Consider the following 16,703-nt stretch of genomic DNA (forward strand, 5'->3'; position numbering starts at 1 on the left):
GTTAATTCTAAACTTGTTCGCAAACAAAAGTTAATCCTTCTAACTTGACTTTTAAAATCAACTAAACACATGTTCTATATCTATATGATATGCTAACTTAATGACTTAAAACCTGGAAACACGAAAAACACCGTAAAACCGGATTTACGCCGTCGTAGTAACACCGCGGGCTGTTTTGGGTTAGTTAATTAAAAACTATGATAAACTTTGATTTAAAAGTTGTTATTCTGAGAAAATGATTTTTATTATGAACATGAAACTATATCCAAAAATTATCGTTAAACTCAAAGTGGAAGTATGTTTTCTAAAATGGTCATCTAGACGTCGTTCTTTCGACTGAAATGACTACCTTTACAAAAACGACTTGTAACTTATTTTTCTGACTATAAACCTATACTTTTTCTGTTTAGATTCATAAAATAGAGTTCAATATGAAACCATAGCAATTTGATTCACTCAAAACGGATTTAAAATGAAGAAGTTATGGGTAAAACAAGATTGGATAATTTTTCTCATTTTAGCTACGTGAAAATTGGTAAAAAATCTATTCCAACCATAACTTAATCAACTTGTATTATATATTATGTAATCTTGAGATACCATAGACACGTATACAATGTTTCGACCTATCATGTCAACACATCTATATATATTTCGGAACAACCATAGACACTCTATATGTGAATGTTGGAGTTAGCTATACAGGGTTGAGGTTGATTCCAAAATATATATAGTTTGAGTTGTGATCAATACTGAGATACGTATACACTGGGTCGTGGATTGATTCAAGATAATATTTATCGATTTATTTCTGTACATCTAACTGTGGACAACTAGTTATAGGTTACTAACGAGGACAGCTGACTTAATAAACTTAAAACATCAAAATATATTAAAAGTGTTGTAAATATATTTTGAACATACTTTGATATATATGTATATATTGTTATAGGTTCGTGAATCAACCAGTGGCCAAGTCTTACTTCCCGACGAAGTAAAAATCTGTGAAAGTGAGTTATAGTCCCACTTTTAAAATCTAATATTTTTGGGATGAGAATACATGCAGGTTTTATAAATGATTTACAAAATAGACACAAGTACGTGAAACTACATTCTATGGTTGAATTATCGAAATCGAATATGCCCCTTTTTATTAAGTCTGGTAATCTAAGAATTAGGGAACAGACACCCTAATTGACGCGAATCCTAAAGATAGATCTATTGGGCCTAACAAACCCCATCCAAAGTACCGGATGCTTTAGTACTTCGAAATTTATATCATATCCGAAGGGTGTCCCGGAATGATGGGGATATTCTTATATATGCATCTTGTTAATGTCGGTTACCAGGTGTTCACCATATGAATGATTTTTATCTCTATGTATGGGATGTGTATTGAAATATGAAATCTTGTGGTCTATTATTATGATTTGATATATATAGGTTAAACCTATAACTCACCAACATTTTTGTTGACGTTTTAAGCATGTTTATTCTCAGGTGATTATTAAGAGCTTCCGCTGTCGCATACTTAAATAAGGACGAGATTTGGAGTCCATGCTTGTATGATATTGTGTAAAAACTGCATTCAAGAAACTTATTTTGTTGTAACATATTTGTATTGTAAACCATTATGTAATGGTCGTGTGTAAACAGGATATTTTAGATTATCATTATTTGATAATCTACGTAAAGCTTTTTAAACCTTTATTGATGAAATAAAGGTTATGGTTTGTTTTAAAATGAATGCAGTCTTTGAAAAACGTCTCATATAGAGGTCAAAACCTCGCAACGAAATCAATTAATATGGAACGTTTTTAATCAATAAGAACGGGACATTTCAGTTGGTATCCGAGCGTTGGTCTTAGAGAACTAGAAAATTTGCATTAGTGTGTCTTATCGAGTTTGTTAGGATGCATTAGTGAGTCTGGACTTCGACCGTGTTTTCTTTAAAAATGATTGCTTAACATTTTTGTTGGAAACTATATATTTTTAACATATGAATATTATGTGATATATTAATCTCTTAACGTGTTTGATATTATGTGATAGATGTCTACCTCTAGAACAAGTCCCATTGACTCACCTAATAATAATGAAGAGTCAAATGTAAATTGGAATGATTTGTGGACTGATTCACAAGTTCCCGAAGAGGAACCGGAAGAAGAGTCGGAACCGGAAGAAGAATCGGAACCGGAAGAAGAATCGGAACCGGATGAAGAAATAGAACCGGTGGGGGAAATAATAAAACGGTTAAGTAAAAGAAAATCCTCAACCAACCGACCAAAGTTAATTATGGTCAATGGTGTTTCCGCCAAGGAAGCAAAATATTGGGAGGATTACCAATTCTCCGATGAATCGGATTCCGACGAGAATTCCGATGATGTTATAGAAATTACCCCAACTGAATTTAAAAAGGCAAAAGAAAATAATAAGGGAAAGGGCATAAAAATAGAGAAATCTAATTCCAACCCCGATGAACTTTATATGTATCGTCAACCCCCGAAGTCCTTAAGTTGTAACAATGACCCGGGAACCTCTAAACCACCAGGTTTTTCTAAACCAATGTGGACAACGACGGCTCGTATTAGGGGAACATCATATATCCCTAGAAACTTGGCAAAACGAACCAAAACCGAAGAAGAAGAAACGAGCGAGTCGGAATAAGATAGTTGTATTCGTGTGGTGTAATATATGTAATATAGTGTTCTTATGCTTTATGATATATGTAAAAATTGCTTGTATTAATAAGTATTTTTTTTTATGAATCTAACTCTTGTCTATTTTACAGTTTAAAAACACAAAATGGATAGACAACCCAATATTTTAAGAGACCTACCCGGAGACATGATTGATGAAATCTTGTCTAGAGTCGGCCAGAATTCTTCGGCACAACTATTTAAGGCGAGATCAGTTTGTAAGACATTCGAAGAACGTTCCAAGAATGTCTTGGTTTATAAGAGACTTTCGTTTGAAATATGGGGGATATCACATTGGGAAACCCATAAGTTACGATGTGTTTACTTTGACGCATATATTGCGGGGAACCCAAATGCTATTTTACGCAACGGGTTAAGAAATTATTTTGACTCAATATATCCGAATATTGGACTTCGTGATTTAGAAAAAGCGGCTAACATGCAACATAAAGAAGCATGTTATGCTTACGGATTAGTAATGTTCGCTTCTCACCAAAGTGAGAACAAGAACATCGGGCTACAACTATTAAACAAAACGTTTCCACAAGTGACGGAGTCGGTAATTGGGGTAAGAAATGAGGTTTTTAGATTATTACAGGACTGTTGGACATTACGTAACCCTCGTCCCTTTGATGACGTTACAACACGCTGTCTTATCAACGGCCATAACGGTTATGTTGCACAAGACCAAGGATGGGAAGTAGTCCTAGTAAAACCAGAATGCATGACTTGTTTCTGGACGTATGAATTACGTGTCTTTATTACCTTTGCTGAACGACTTGTGTACTAGCTAGAATTGTCTTCACAACTATCTTGTATCAAAGTTATTGTGTGCTATATTTCATGCTTTATGTAAAATAAGCGGTATTGTAAGTTTGTAAAATATTGTATAAAAGTTTGAACGCGAAATATTATTATAATCAGTTTTTCATATAGAATTGTAGTAGTTGAATTGTATATTAGCTACTAAGTATGAACTTAACGGGTAGGTACTACCCGAATTTAAACTTATAAAACGCTAATATGAAGAAAAAGCTTTTATAAATGAGTTCATATTATGCTACGAAATACTATTAACTACTCTTAATATTCTGTATGATTAACTTGTTCCATTTAACTATTTTGAAGGAAATGGCACCGACTACTCGACACACCGTGAATATGAATGAAGAGGAATTCCGTACTTTTCTAGCTTCAAACATAGCCGCAGTACAGGCTGCGCTACATACCAACAATAACCTTGGATCTAGCAGTACAGGAAATCGTGTAGGATGCACCTACAAAGAATTCACTGCCTGCAAACCTTTGGAATTTGATGGAACCGAAGGACCGATCGGATTGAAACGGTGGACCGAGAAGGTTGAATCGGTGTTTGCCATAAGTAAGTGTACTGAAGAGGACAAAGTGAAGTACGCTACGCATACCTTCACAGGTTCTGCGTTAACATGGTGGAATACCTATCTAGAGCAAGTGGGACAAGATGATGCGTACGCACTACCGTGGTCAGCATTCAAGCACTTGATGAGTGAGAAGTACCGTCCCAGAACCGAGGTCAATAAGCTCAAGACAGAACTTAGAGGGTTACGAACCCAAGGATTTGATATTACCACGTACGAAAGACGATTCACAGAATTGTGCCTATTGTGTCCGGGAGCATTCGAAGATGAGGAAGAGAAGATCGACGCGTTTGTGAAAGGATTACCGGAAAGAATCCAAGAAGATATAAGTTCACACGAGCCCGCCTCCATACAACAGGCATGTAGAATGGCTCACAAACTAGTGAACCAGATTGAAGAAAGAATTAAAGAACAGACTGCTGAAGAGGCCAATGTGAAGCAAGTCAAAAGAAAGTGGGAGGAAAACGGTGATAAGAATCACCAATACAACAACAACAGCAATTACAACAATAATCGCAACAATTATCCCAACAATCGCAACATCAATCGCAACTACAACAAACGGCCCAACAACAACAACAACAACAACAGCAACTACAACAATCATCCCAACAACAATAATAACTGCAACAACAACAACAATCAGAAGCAGCTATGCCAAAGGTGTGAAAAGAATCACTCGGGGTTCTGCACCAAATTTTGCAACAAGTGTAAAAGAAATGGTCATAGCGCGGCGAAGTGTGAGGTCTACGGACCAGGGGTTAATAGAACGAAAGGAACAAATGGTGTCGGAACGAGTAATGGCGGAGCAAGTAGTGTCGGAGCAAGTTATGCCAATGTAGTTTGTTATAAATGTGGAAAACCAGGCCACATTATTAGAAATTGCCCGAACCAGGAGAACACGAATGGACAAGGCCGTGGAAGAGTTTTCAATATTAATGCGGTAGAGGCACAGGAAGACCCGGAGCTTGTTACGGGTACGTTTCTTATTGACAATAAATCTGCTTACGTTTTATTTGATTCGGGTGCGGATAGAAGCTATATGAGTAGAGATTTTTGTGCTAAATTAAGTTGTCCATTGACGCCTTTGGATAGTAAATTTTTACTCGAATTAGCAAATGGTAAATTAATTTCAGCAGATAATATATGTCGGAATCGAGAAATTAAACTGGTTAGCGAAACATTTAAGATTGATTTGATACCAGTAGAGTTAGGGAGTTTTGATGTGATAATCGGTATGGACTGGTTGAAAGAAGTGAAAGCGGAGATCGTTTGTTACAAAAATGCAATTCGCATTATACGAGAAAAAGGAAAACCCTTAATGGTGTACGGAGAAAAGGGCAACACGAAGCTACATCTTATTAGTAATTTGAAGGCACAAAAACTAATAAGAAAAGGTTGCTATGCTGTTCTAGCACACGTCGAGAAAGTACAAACTGAAGAAAAGAGCATCAATGATGTTCCCATTGCAAAAGAATTTCCCGATGTATTTCCGAAAGAATTACCGGGATTACCCCCACATCGATCCGTTGAATTTCAAATAGATCTTGTACCAGGAGCTGCACCAATAGCTCGTGCTCCTTACAGACTCGCACCCAGCGAGATGAAAGAACTACAAAGCCAATTACAAGAACTTTTAGAGTGTGGTTTCATTCGACCAAGCACATCACCGTGGGGAGCTCCTGTTTTGTTTGTCAAGAAGAAAGATGGTACATTCAGGTTGTGTATCGACTACCGAGAGTTGAACAAACTTACCATCAAGAACCGCTACCCACTACCGAGAATCGACGACTTATTTGATCAACTACAAGGCTCGTCTGTTTATTCAAAGATTGACTTACGTTCCGGGTATCATCAAATGCGGGTGAAAGAAGATGATATTCCAAAGACTGCTTTCAGAACACGTTACGGTCATTACGAGTTTATGGTCATGCCGTTTGGTTTAACTAATGCACCAGCTGTGTTCATGGACCTTATGAACCGAGTGTGTGGACCATACCTTGACAAGTTTGTCATTGTTTTCATTGATGACATACTTATTTACTCAAAGAATGACCAAGAACACGGTGAACATTTGAGAAAGGTGTTAGAAGTATTGAGGAAGGAAGAATTGTACGCTAAGTTTTCAAAGTGTGCATTTTGGTTGGAAGAAGTTCAATTCCTCGGTCACATAGTGAACAAAGAAGGTATTAAGGTGGATCCGGCAAAGATAGAAACTGTTGAAAAGTGGGAAACCCCGAAAACTCCGAAACACATACGCCAGTTTTTAGGACTAGCTGGTTACTACAGAAGGTTCATCCAAGACTTTTCCAGAATAGCAAAACCCTTGACTGCATTAACGCATAAAGGGAAGAAATTTGAATGGAATAATGAACAAGAGAAAGCGTTTCAGTTATTGAAGAAAAAGCTAACTACGGCACCTATATTGTCATTGCCTGAAGGGAATGATGATTTTGTGATTTATTGTGATGCATCAAAGCAAGGTCTCGGTTGTGTATTAATGCAACGAACGAAGGTGATTGCTTATGCGTCTAGACAATTGAAGATTCACGAACAAAATTATACGACGCATGATTTGGAATTAGGCGCGGTTGTTTTTGCATTAAAGACTTGGAGGCACTACTTATATGGGGTCAAAAGTATTATATATACCGACCACAAAAGTCTTCAACACATATTTAATCAGAAACAACTGAATATGAGGCAGCGTAGGTGGATTGAATTATTGAATGATTACGACTTTGAGATTCGTTACCACCCGGGGAAGGCAAATGTGGTAGCCGATGCCTTGAGCAGGAAGGACAGAGAACCCATTCGAGTAAAATCTATGAATATAATGATTCATAATAACATTACTACTCAAATAAAGGAGGCGCAACAAGGAGTTTTAAAAGAGGGAAATTTAAAGGATGAAATACCCAAAGGATCGGAGAAGCATCTTAATATTCGGGAAGACGGAACCCGGTATAGGGCTGAAAGGATTTGGGTACCAAAATTTGGAGATATGAGAGAAATGGTACTTAGAGAAGCTCATAAAACCAGATACTCAATACATCCTGGAACGGGGAAGATGTACAAGGATCTCAAGAAACATTTTTGGTGGCCGGGTATGAAAGCCGATGTTGCTAAATACGTAGGAGAATGTTTGACGTGTTCTAAGGTCAAAGCTGAGCATCAGAAACCATCAGGTCTACTTCAACAACCCGAAATCCCAGAATGGAAATGGGAAAACATTACCATGGATTTCATCACTAAATTGCCAAGGACTGCAAGTGGTTTTGATACTATTTGGGTAATAGTTGATCGTCTCACCAAATCAGCACACTTCCTACCAATAAGAGAAGATGACAAGATGGAGAAGTTAGCACGACTGTATTTGAAGGAAGTCGTCTCCAGACATGGAATACCAATCTCTATTATCTCTGATAGGGATGGCAGATTTATTTCAAGATTCTGGCAGACATTACAGCAAGCATTAGGAACTCGTCTAGACATGAGTACTGCCTATCATCCACAAACTGATGGGCAGAGCGAAAGGACGATACTAACGCTTGAAGACATGCTACGAGCATGTGTTATTGATTTCGGAAACAGTTGGGATCGACATCTACCGTTAGCAGAATTTTCCTACAACAACAGCTACCATTCAAGCATTGAGATGGCGCCGTTTGAAGCACTTTATGGTAGAAAGTGCAGGTCTCCGATTTGTTGGAGTGAAGTGGGGGATAGACAGATTACGGGTCCGGAGATTATACAAGAAACTACCGAGAAGATCATCCAAATTCAACAACGGTTGAAAACCGCCCAAAGTCGACAAAAGAGCTACGCTGACATTAAAAGAAAAGATATAGAATTTGAAATTGGAGAGATGGTCATGCTTAAAGTTGCACCTTGGAAAGGCGTTGTTCGATTTGGTAAACGAGGGAAATTAAATCCAAGGTATATTGGACCATTCAAGATTATTGATCGTGTCGGACCAGTAGCTTACCGACTAGAGTTACCTCAACAACTCGCGGCTGTACATAACACTTTCCACGTCTCGAATTTAAAGAAATGTTTTGCTAAAGAAGATCTCACTATTCCGTTAGATGAAATCCAAATCAACGAAAAACTTCAATTCATCGAAGAACCCGTCGAAATAATGGATCGTGAGGTTAAAAGACTTAAGCAAAACAAGATACCAATTGTTAAGGTTCGATGGAATGCTCGTAGAGGACCCGAGTTCACCTAGGAGTGTGAAGATCAGATGAAGAAGAAATACCCGCATCTATTTCCAGAAGATTCGTCAACACCTTCAACAGCTTAAAATTTCGGGACGAAATTTATTTAACGGGTAGGTACTGTAGTGACCCGAACTTTTCCATGTTTATATATATTAATTGAGATTGATATTTACATGATTAAATGTTTCCAACATGTTAAGCAATCAAACTTGTTAAGACTTGATTAATTGAAATATGTTTCATATAGACAATTGACCACCCAAGTTGATCGGTGATTCACGAACGTTAAAACTTGTAAAAACTATATGATGACATATATATGGATATATATATATAGTTAACATGATACTATGATAAGAAAACATATCATAAAGTATATTAACAATGAACTACATATGTAAAAACAAGACTACTAACTTAATGATTTTTAAACGAGACATATATGTAACGATTATCGTTGTAAAGACATTTAATGTACATATATCATATTAAGAGATATTCATACATGATAATATCATGATAATATAATAATTTAAAATCTCATTTGATATTATAAACATTGGGTTAACAACATTTAACAAGATCGTTAACCTAAAGGTTTCAAAACAACACTTACATGTAACGACTAACGATGACTTAACGACTCAGTTAAAATGTATATACATGTAGTGTTTTAATATGTATTTATACACTTTTAAAAGACTTCAATACACTTATCAAAATACTTCTACTTAACAAAAATGCTTACAATTACATCCTCGTTCAGTTTCATCAACAATTCTACTCGTATGCACCCGTATTCGTACTCGTACAATACACAGCTTTTAGATGTATGTACTATTGGTATATACACTCCAATGATCAGCTCTTAGCAGCCCATGTGAGTCACCTAACACATGTGAGAACCATCATTTGGCAACTAGCATGAAATATCTCATAAAATTACAAAAATATGAGTAATCATTCATGACTTATTTACATGAAAACAAAATTACATATCCTTTATATCTAATCCATACACCAACGACCAAAAACACCTACAAACACTTTCATTCTTCAATTTTCTTCATCTAATTGATCTCTCTCAAGTTCTATCTTCAAGTTCTAAGTGTTCTTCATAAATTCCAAAAGTTTTAGTTTCATAAAATCAAGAATACTTTCAAGTTTGCTAGCTCACTTACAATCTTGTAAGGTGATCATACAACCTCAAGAAATCTTTGTTTCTTACAGTAGGTTATCATTCTAATACAAGGTAATAATCATATTCAAACTTTGGTTCAATTTCTATAACTATAACAATCTTATTTCAAGTGATGATCTTACTTGAACTTGTTTTCGTGTCATGATTCTGCTTCAAGAACTTCGAGCCATCCAAGGATCCATTGAAGCTAGATCCATTTTTCTCTTTTCCAGTAGGTTTATCCAAGGAAATTAAGGTAGTAATGATGTTCATAACATCATTCGATTCATACATATAAAGCTATCTTATTCGAAGGTTTAAACTTGTAATCACTAGAACATAGTTTAGTTAATTCTAAACTTGTTCGCAAACAAAAGTTAATCCTTCTAACTTGACTTTTAAAATCAACTAAACACATGTTCTATATCTATATGATATGCTAACTTAATGACTTAAAACCTGGAAACACCAAAAACACCGTAAAACCGGATTTACGCCGTCGTAGTAACACCGCGGGCTGTTTTGGGTTAGTTAATTAAAAACTATGATAAACTTTGATTTAAAAGTTGTTATTCTGAGAAAATGATTTTTATTATGAACATGAAACTATATCCAAAAATTATCGTTAAACTCAAAGTGGAAGTATGTTTTCTAAAATGGTCATCTAGACGTCGTTCTTTCGACTGAAATGACTACCTTTACAAAAACGACTTGTAACTTATTTTTCTGACTATAAACCTATACTTTTTCTGTTTAGATTCATAAAATAGAGTTCAATATGAAACCATAGCAATTTGATTCACTCAAAACGGATTTAAAATGAAGAAGTTATGGGTAAAACAAGATTGGATAATTTTTCTCATTTTAGCTACGTGAAAATTGGTAACAAATCTATTCCAACCATAACTTAATCAACTTGTATTATATATTATGTAATCTTGAGATACCATAGACACGTATACAATGTTTCGACCTATCATGTCAACACATCTATATATATTTCGGAACAACCATAGACACTCTATATGTGAATGTTGGAGTTAGCTATACAGGGTTGAGGTTGATTCCAAAATATATATAGTTTGAGTTGTGATCAATACTGAGATACGTATACACTGGGTCGTGGATTGATTCAAGATAATATTTATCGATTTATTTCTGTACATCTAACTGTGGACAACTAGTTATAGGTTACTAACGAGGACAGCTGACTTAATAAACTTAAAACATCAAAATATATTAAAAGTGTTGTAAATATATTTTGAACATACTTTGATATATATGTATATATTGTTATAGGTTCGTGAATCAACCAGTGGCCAAGTCTTACTTCCCGACGAAGTAAAAATCTGTGAAAGTGAGTTATAGTCCCACTTTTAAAATCTAATATTTTTGGGATGAGAATACATGCAGGTTTTATAAATGATTTACAAAATAGACACAAGTACGTGAAATTACATTCTATGGTTGAATTATCGAAATCGAATATGCCCCTTTTTATTAAGTCTGGTAATCTAAGAATTAGGGAACAGACACCCTAATTGACGCGAATCCTAAAGATAGATCTATTGGGCCTAACAAACCCCATCCAAAGTACCGGATGCTTTAGTACTTCGAAATTTATATCATATCCGAAGGGTGTCCCGGAATGATGGGGATATTCTTATATATGCATCTTGTTAATGTCGGTTACCAGGTGTTCACCATATGAATGATTTTTATCTCTATGTATGGGATGTGTATTGAAATATGAAATCTTGTGGTCTATTATTATGATTTGATATATATAGGTTAAACCTATAACTCACCAACATTTTTGTTGACGTTTTAAGCATGTTTATTCTCAGGTGATTATTAAGAGCTTCCGCTGTCGCATACTTAAATAAGGACGAGATTTGGAGTCCATGCTTGTATGATATTGTGTAAAAACTGCATTCAAGAAACTTATTTTGTTGTAACATATTTGTATTGTAAACCATTATGTAATGGTCGTGTGTAAACAGGATATTTTAGATTATCATTATTTGATAATCTACGTAAAGCTTTTTAAACCTTTATTGATGAAATAAAGGTTATGGTTTGTTTTAAAATGAATGCAGTCTTTGAAAAACGTCTCATATAGAGGTCAAAACCTCGCAACGAAATCAATTAATATGGAACGTTTTTAATCAATAAGAACGGGACATTTCAAATGTCTAGGCATTCTCTTTTATAGAAAGCATACCAGATTTATTTGTGTTCTTTTGTCCAAAGAACTTGTTGTATATTTCGTGTGTTTCTTAAGTGTTTTTGGTGTTCCTTTTTAAAGAACCCATTTTATACTGGTTGTGCATTCTATGCAACTTGTATTGTGGTGTTCTCTTTATTGTAAAGAACCCATTTTACACCGGCTATGTATTCTAGGGAATACATGTCATATCTTTGTGTTCCTTTTTAAAGAGCCCATTTTATACTGGTTATGCATTCTATGCAACTTGTATTATGGTGTTCTCTTTCTTGTAAAGAACCTATTTTACACCGGCTATGTATTCTAGGGAATACATGTCATATCTTGGTGTTCCTTTTTAAAGAACCCATTATATACCAGTTGTGCATTCTATACAACTTGTATTATGGTGTTCTTTCTCTTGTAAAGAACCCATTTTACACCGGTTATGTATTACATGTCATATCTTGGTGTTCCTTTTTAAAGAACCCATTTTACACCGGTTGTGCATTCTATGCAACTTTTATTATGGTGTTCTTCTTCTTATGAAGAACCCATTTTACACCGGTTATGTATTCTAGGGAATATAACTTTGATACCTTTGTAAATATTTTTTGGCGTCCCAGTATATATTTACTTGTATATTTAGCGCGTTCTTTTAAGAAGAACTAAACGCTATATTATTTGTTGTGAGGTACTTGTTGTGTGTAAAGTACTTTCATGCTATGAAATGTTTTGGGTGTTCCCTTATGAAGGAACTATTCGTGCACAAGGTTTATCAAAACCAAGTACCGGAATTCATTGAGTTTTGAGTGTAGGAAGTGTATGAACTTCGACTACCCATTACATTTATCCTCTACAAATAATTTTTTTCTTTTAAAGAAAACTTAAAGATAAAACCTTCGGAGATTGGCCCCATTCCAAGTACTAGGTATTATCTTGCCTGAAGTAGTCTCCAGCTTGTATGATCCATTTCCAAAAGCTTGAGATATGATTGATGTATGGACCTTCCTAATTTTCTCATAGGTTTCCCTCGTATTCAACCTTGCTAGTACTGTTGAGCGAAGAACATTATCTCACACTTTAAATGTGGAACGCTTGACTCTTTTGTTGTAGTACCTTTCTATGGATTTTTTATACGAACCTTCTCGGATGAAGGCTGCTTCCCTTCTTTCTTCCGCCAGATCTAAGTTTAAATGAAGATTTTCTTCGTTACCTTTGGTGTTGGCTGTTCGACTGCTTAACACTTGAAATTCCGCAATAAGCACCGCCTCCGTTCCATACACCAAGATGTATGGCGTTTCTCCATTACTTCTTTTTGGAGTGGTTCTATGGGCCCACAAAACTAATGGCAGTTCTTATATCCACCCTCGTACCAACTTCTAATGGTAGTTCTTTGACCTGTCCGTTTCCTTGGGGATGATAGACGGATGTGAAGGTTTGCTTGATTTTCAACCTTTCGCAGAACCTTGGGAAAACTCCTTCGGCAAACTGCTTCCCATTATCTGAAACAATTTCTTGGGGAATCCTGAACCTGCAGATTATGTGTTCCCAAACAAATTTTTCGATGTCCTTCCCTATTATTTTTCTCAGCGGTTTTGCCTCTGCCCACTTGGTGAAGTAATCTACCGCCACCACTAAGAACAAGATTCCTCCTGGACCTTCTGTGAGTGGTCCAACAAGGTCAATTCCATATTTCATGAACGGCCATGCTGATAGTATTGATACCAGATCTTGTTTGGGCAGCTTAGGGATGTTTGCATGGATCTGGCAAGATTCACAGGTTTGCAAGGTGATGACCGTGTCTTGATTCATAGTTGGCTAATAATACCCTAGCCTCATTATCTTTGGCACAATAGATCGGGGTCCAATGTGAAAGCCGCACACCCCCTCGTGCATTTCTTGGATGATAATAGAAGCTTGGTTTGGTCCCACGCATTGTAACCAAGGTGTGAGAAAAGACTTCCTATACAAGCCTGCCATTTAGAAGTTTGTACGAGGGTGTTTTGATCCTTATCTTTCTTGCTTTTTTTTAATCCGTAGGTAAAAAGCCGGATTCTAGGTAATCCTTTAGCAATTTCATCCATGTGTTCTCTTCGTCTGGGAAGAGATCGTTTACTTCTCTATTTCAAATGACCTTTGTTCCAAGGTTTCTACCAGGACTTCTTTGGCAAGATGTTTGAAGGTGATTGAGGCAAGCTTACTAAGGGCATCAGCTTTCTTGTTCTGACTCCTCCTCACATGTTCTATTACTAAGCTTTTAATTTGTTTAACTAGCTCTATTACCCTAGATAGGTATTGCTGGATTGTTGGATGGCTTTCCTCGAAGGTTTCAGACACTTGATTAGCAATGAGTTGTGAATCAACATAGGCCTTTATGTGCCTTATGTTCATGTCTTTGGCTAGCCTTAATCATGCGTTCAAAAGCCTCGGAATCTTCTTCGTTATTGGTAGTGCTAAATTCGAAGCCTAATGAATAAGTGTATTCTCTTCCTTCAGGACTAACAAACATAAGTCGTGCTCCTGACCCTTCGGAGCTGGAAGCCCGTCAGTGAATATCTTCCACTCTTCTTACTCTGTTGTCGAAACAATGACCTGGGTTGAAGTGGTATTTGTTTCTTCACCCATTGTTTCGGCTATGAAATCAGCCAGAACCTGTCCTTTGATTGAGTGTCTTACTTGGAACTAAATTTGATGCTCTCCTAACTCAATGGCCCACTTAGCCATTCTCCCCGACTTCTCAGGTTTCATGAGCACTTCTTATTTGTTTGTCCATTAAGACAATGATTGGGTGTGCTTGAAAATACCTCCGAACTTTTCGAGCTGTGTGCACTAGTGCCAGTTTGAGCTTTTAAATTTATGGATAGTTGATTTTTGCTCCATGTAGCATTCTGCTGACAAAGTATATAAGGACCTAACTTAGTGTTCTCTCGGCTACTAATACAGTGCTAATACTTTCTTTGGAAGCTGCCAAATAAACACACAGAGTTTCTCCTCGCATGGGAGATATGAGAGTGGGAGATTGGGGATGTGTGCATTCATCTCGTTGAAAGCTTTGTCAGCTTCTGAAGTCCATGTGACCTTTTTCTTCCCCAAGCACTCCTTTAGGATCTTAAAGAAGGGTAACTGTCTCTCTGCTCCTTTCGACAAGAATCGACTAAGTGATGCTAATTTTCTATTCAAACTTTGGATTTCCTTCAATGTGGTTAGAGCTTTAAGCTCTTTGATTCTGTCGACCTTCTCCGGGTTTGCTTGAATCCCTTTTTTAGTGATGTAATACCCATGGAATTTTCCCTCCTCCACACCGAAGGACACTTCTTGGGGTTCAGTTTCATGTTAATTGTCCGCAAAGTATTGAACGTTTCTTGGATATCCGCTAGAAGATTCATCTCTTCGATGCTTTTGATTATCATATTGTCGACGTAGACTTCCAAGTTTCACCCCAGCTGTTTATGAAAAGCTTTGTCCACGAGTCTTTGGTACGTGGTCCTTGCATTTTTCAAACCAAAGGGCATTTTTTGATAACAGAAGATGCCCTTGCTGGTGTAAAAGATGTTTTCTCTTCATCTTCTTCGGCCATCTGAATTTGATGATATCCCTTGTAGGCGTCCAAGAAACATTTTAACCTGTACCAGTTCAAAAATTCGACTTTCTAATCTATTTTCGGTAATGGATAGTAGTCTTTTGGACATGCATTGTTGATGTTGGTGATCTGTGATGATGTCATCCCCTTGGATGTTATGAATTTGAGGTATCCCCGTCATATTTTCGTACTCCCAAGCGAAGACATCTATGTTAGCTTGAAGAAGTTTACAAAGCTTGACCTTTAGCTTCGGAGATAATTATTTCTCGATGGTAACTTGCTGCTCGGGGAAGAGAGGATTAATGGATATCTTTTCTTCTTGGGGGTGTTCTTTGTTTCTAGGATGCATTTTCCAGGATTTTCTTTGGTTTCCTTGAGTGCCTTGACTACTTTACTTCGGTCGTAGGTCGAAGCAAGAGTAGCTATTCCTCCAGTGGTATGAAATTTGACCAGTTCATGTACCGTCGACACTATAATCCCCATCTTTTTCATAGCGACCCTTTCGACCAGGATATTATGTTGGGATGGGGATCGTACTACAATGAAGTTGAGGGTCTCCGTTCGAGTCACTGGTGGGTCACCAATGGTGAAATCAAGGTCAATTTCCCCAATTGGCCAACACCTTTCTCATGTAAAGCCTACTAGGGGAATCCTTGGTGGCATTAAACGGGCTTTAGTCGCTGAGTTAAGCTGTTCGAAGCAATGCTCATACATTATGTCACATGCGCTTCCATTGTCGATGTAGACCCTATGTACTTCTCTGTTGGATACTAAACCGTTGATAGTGACTGGTTGGTCGGATGGGGTGATGGTTGGGAAAGAAATCTCTTCCCACCACTACAACAAAAGTGTACTTATAGGACCTTTTTTCCTGAGACCTAGTAAAATAAGGTCGTAAAAGCTACTTAGATAGGACCAGACGATATTTAGGGTCTCATTATGATATACTCTTTTAGAATGGGGTCCTAAAGAGCTCTTCTCTAGGACACATTATTTTTTGTGTCCTATTATCAAATATTTTCATAGGACACTTAGAAAGTGGATCCTAATAGAGGAGCTTATAAGACCTTTATTCGTTAGTGTCTCATTATGTGTTTATGTAATAGGACACTTGTTATGAACGTCATATGAAATATACGTTTAGAGGCCATTTATTTCCGAGAGTCTTATTATATTGTAGCATAATAGGACATTTTGTACATATGTCCTATAAATGTATGTTATTGGGACGAATTACTTTTTGGGGTCCTAATATCATAATAGTTAATATGATATAATATGACATTTAACTTTTGTATCATATAAATGGACTTTATAAGATATTTAGATGTTTGTGTCTTATTATTTGGTAGTGTAACAGGACACATGATATGACGGTCACATGAAAGTTACTCTTTATAAGACATTTATTTATG

The sequence above is a fragment of the Rutidosis leptorrhynchoides genome, chromosome 2 (assembly GCF_046630445.1).
Source record: "Rutidosis leptorrhynchoides isolate AG116_Rl617_1_P2 chromosome 2, CSIRO_AGI_Rlap_v1, whole genome shotgun sequence".
Lineage (NCBI taxonomy): Eukaryota > Viridiplantae > Streptophyta > Magnoliopsida > Asterales > Asteraceae > Rutidosis > Rutidosis leptorrhynchoides.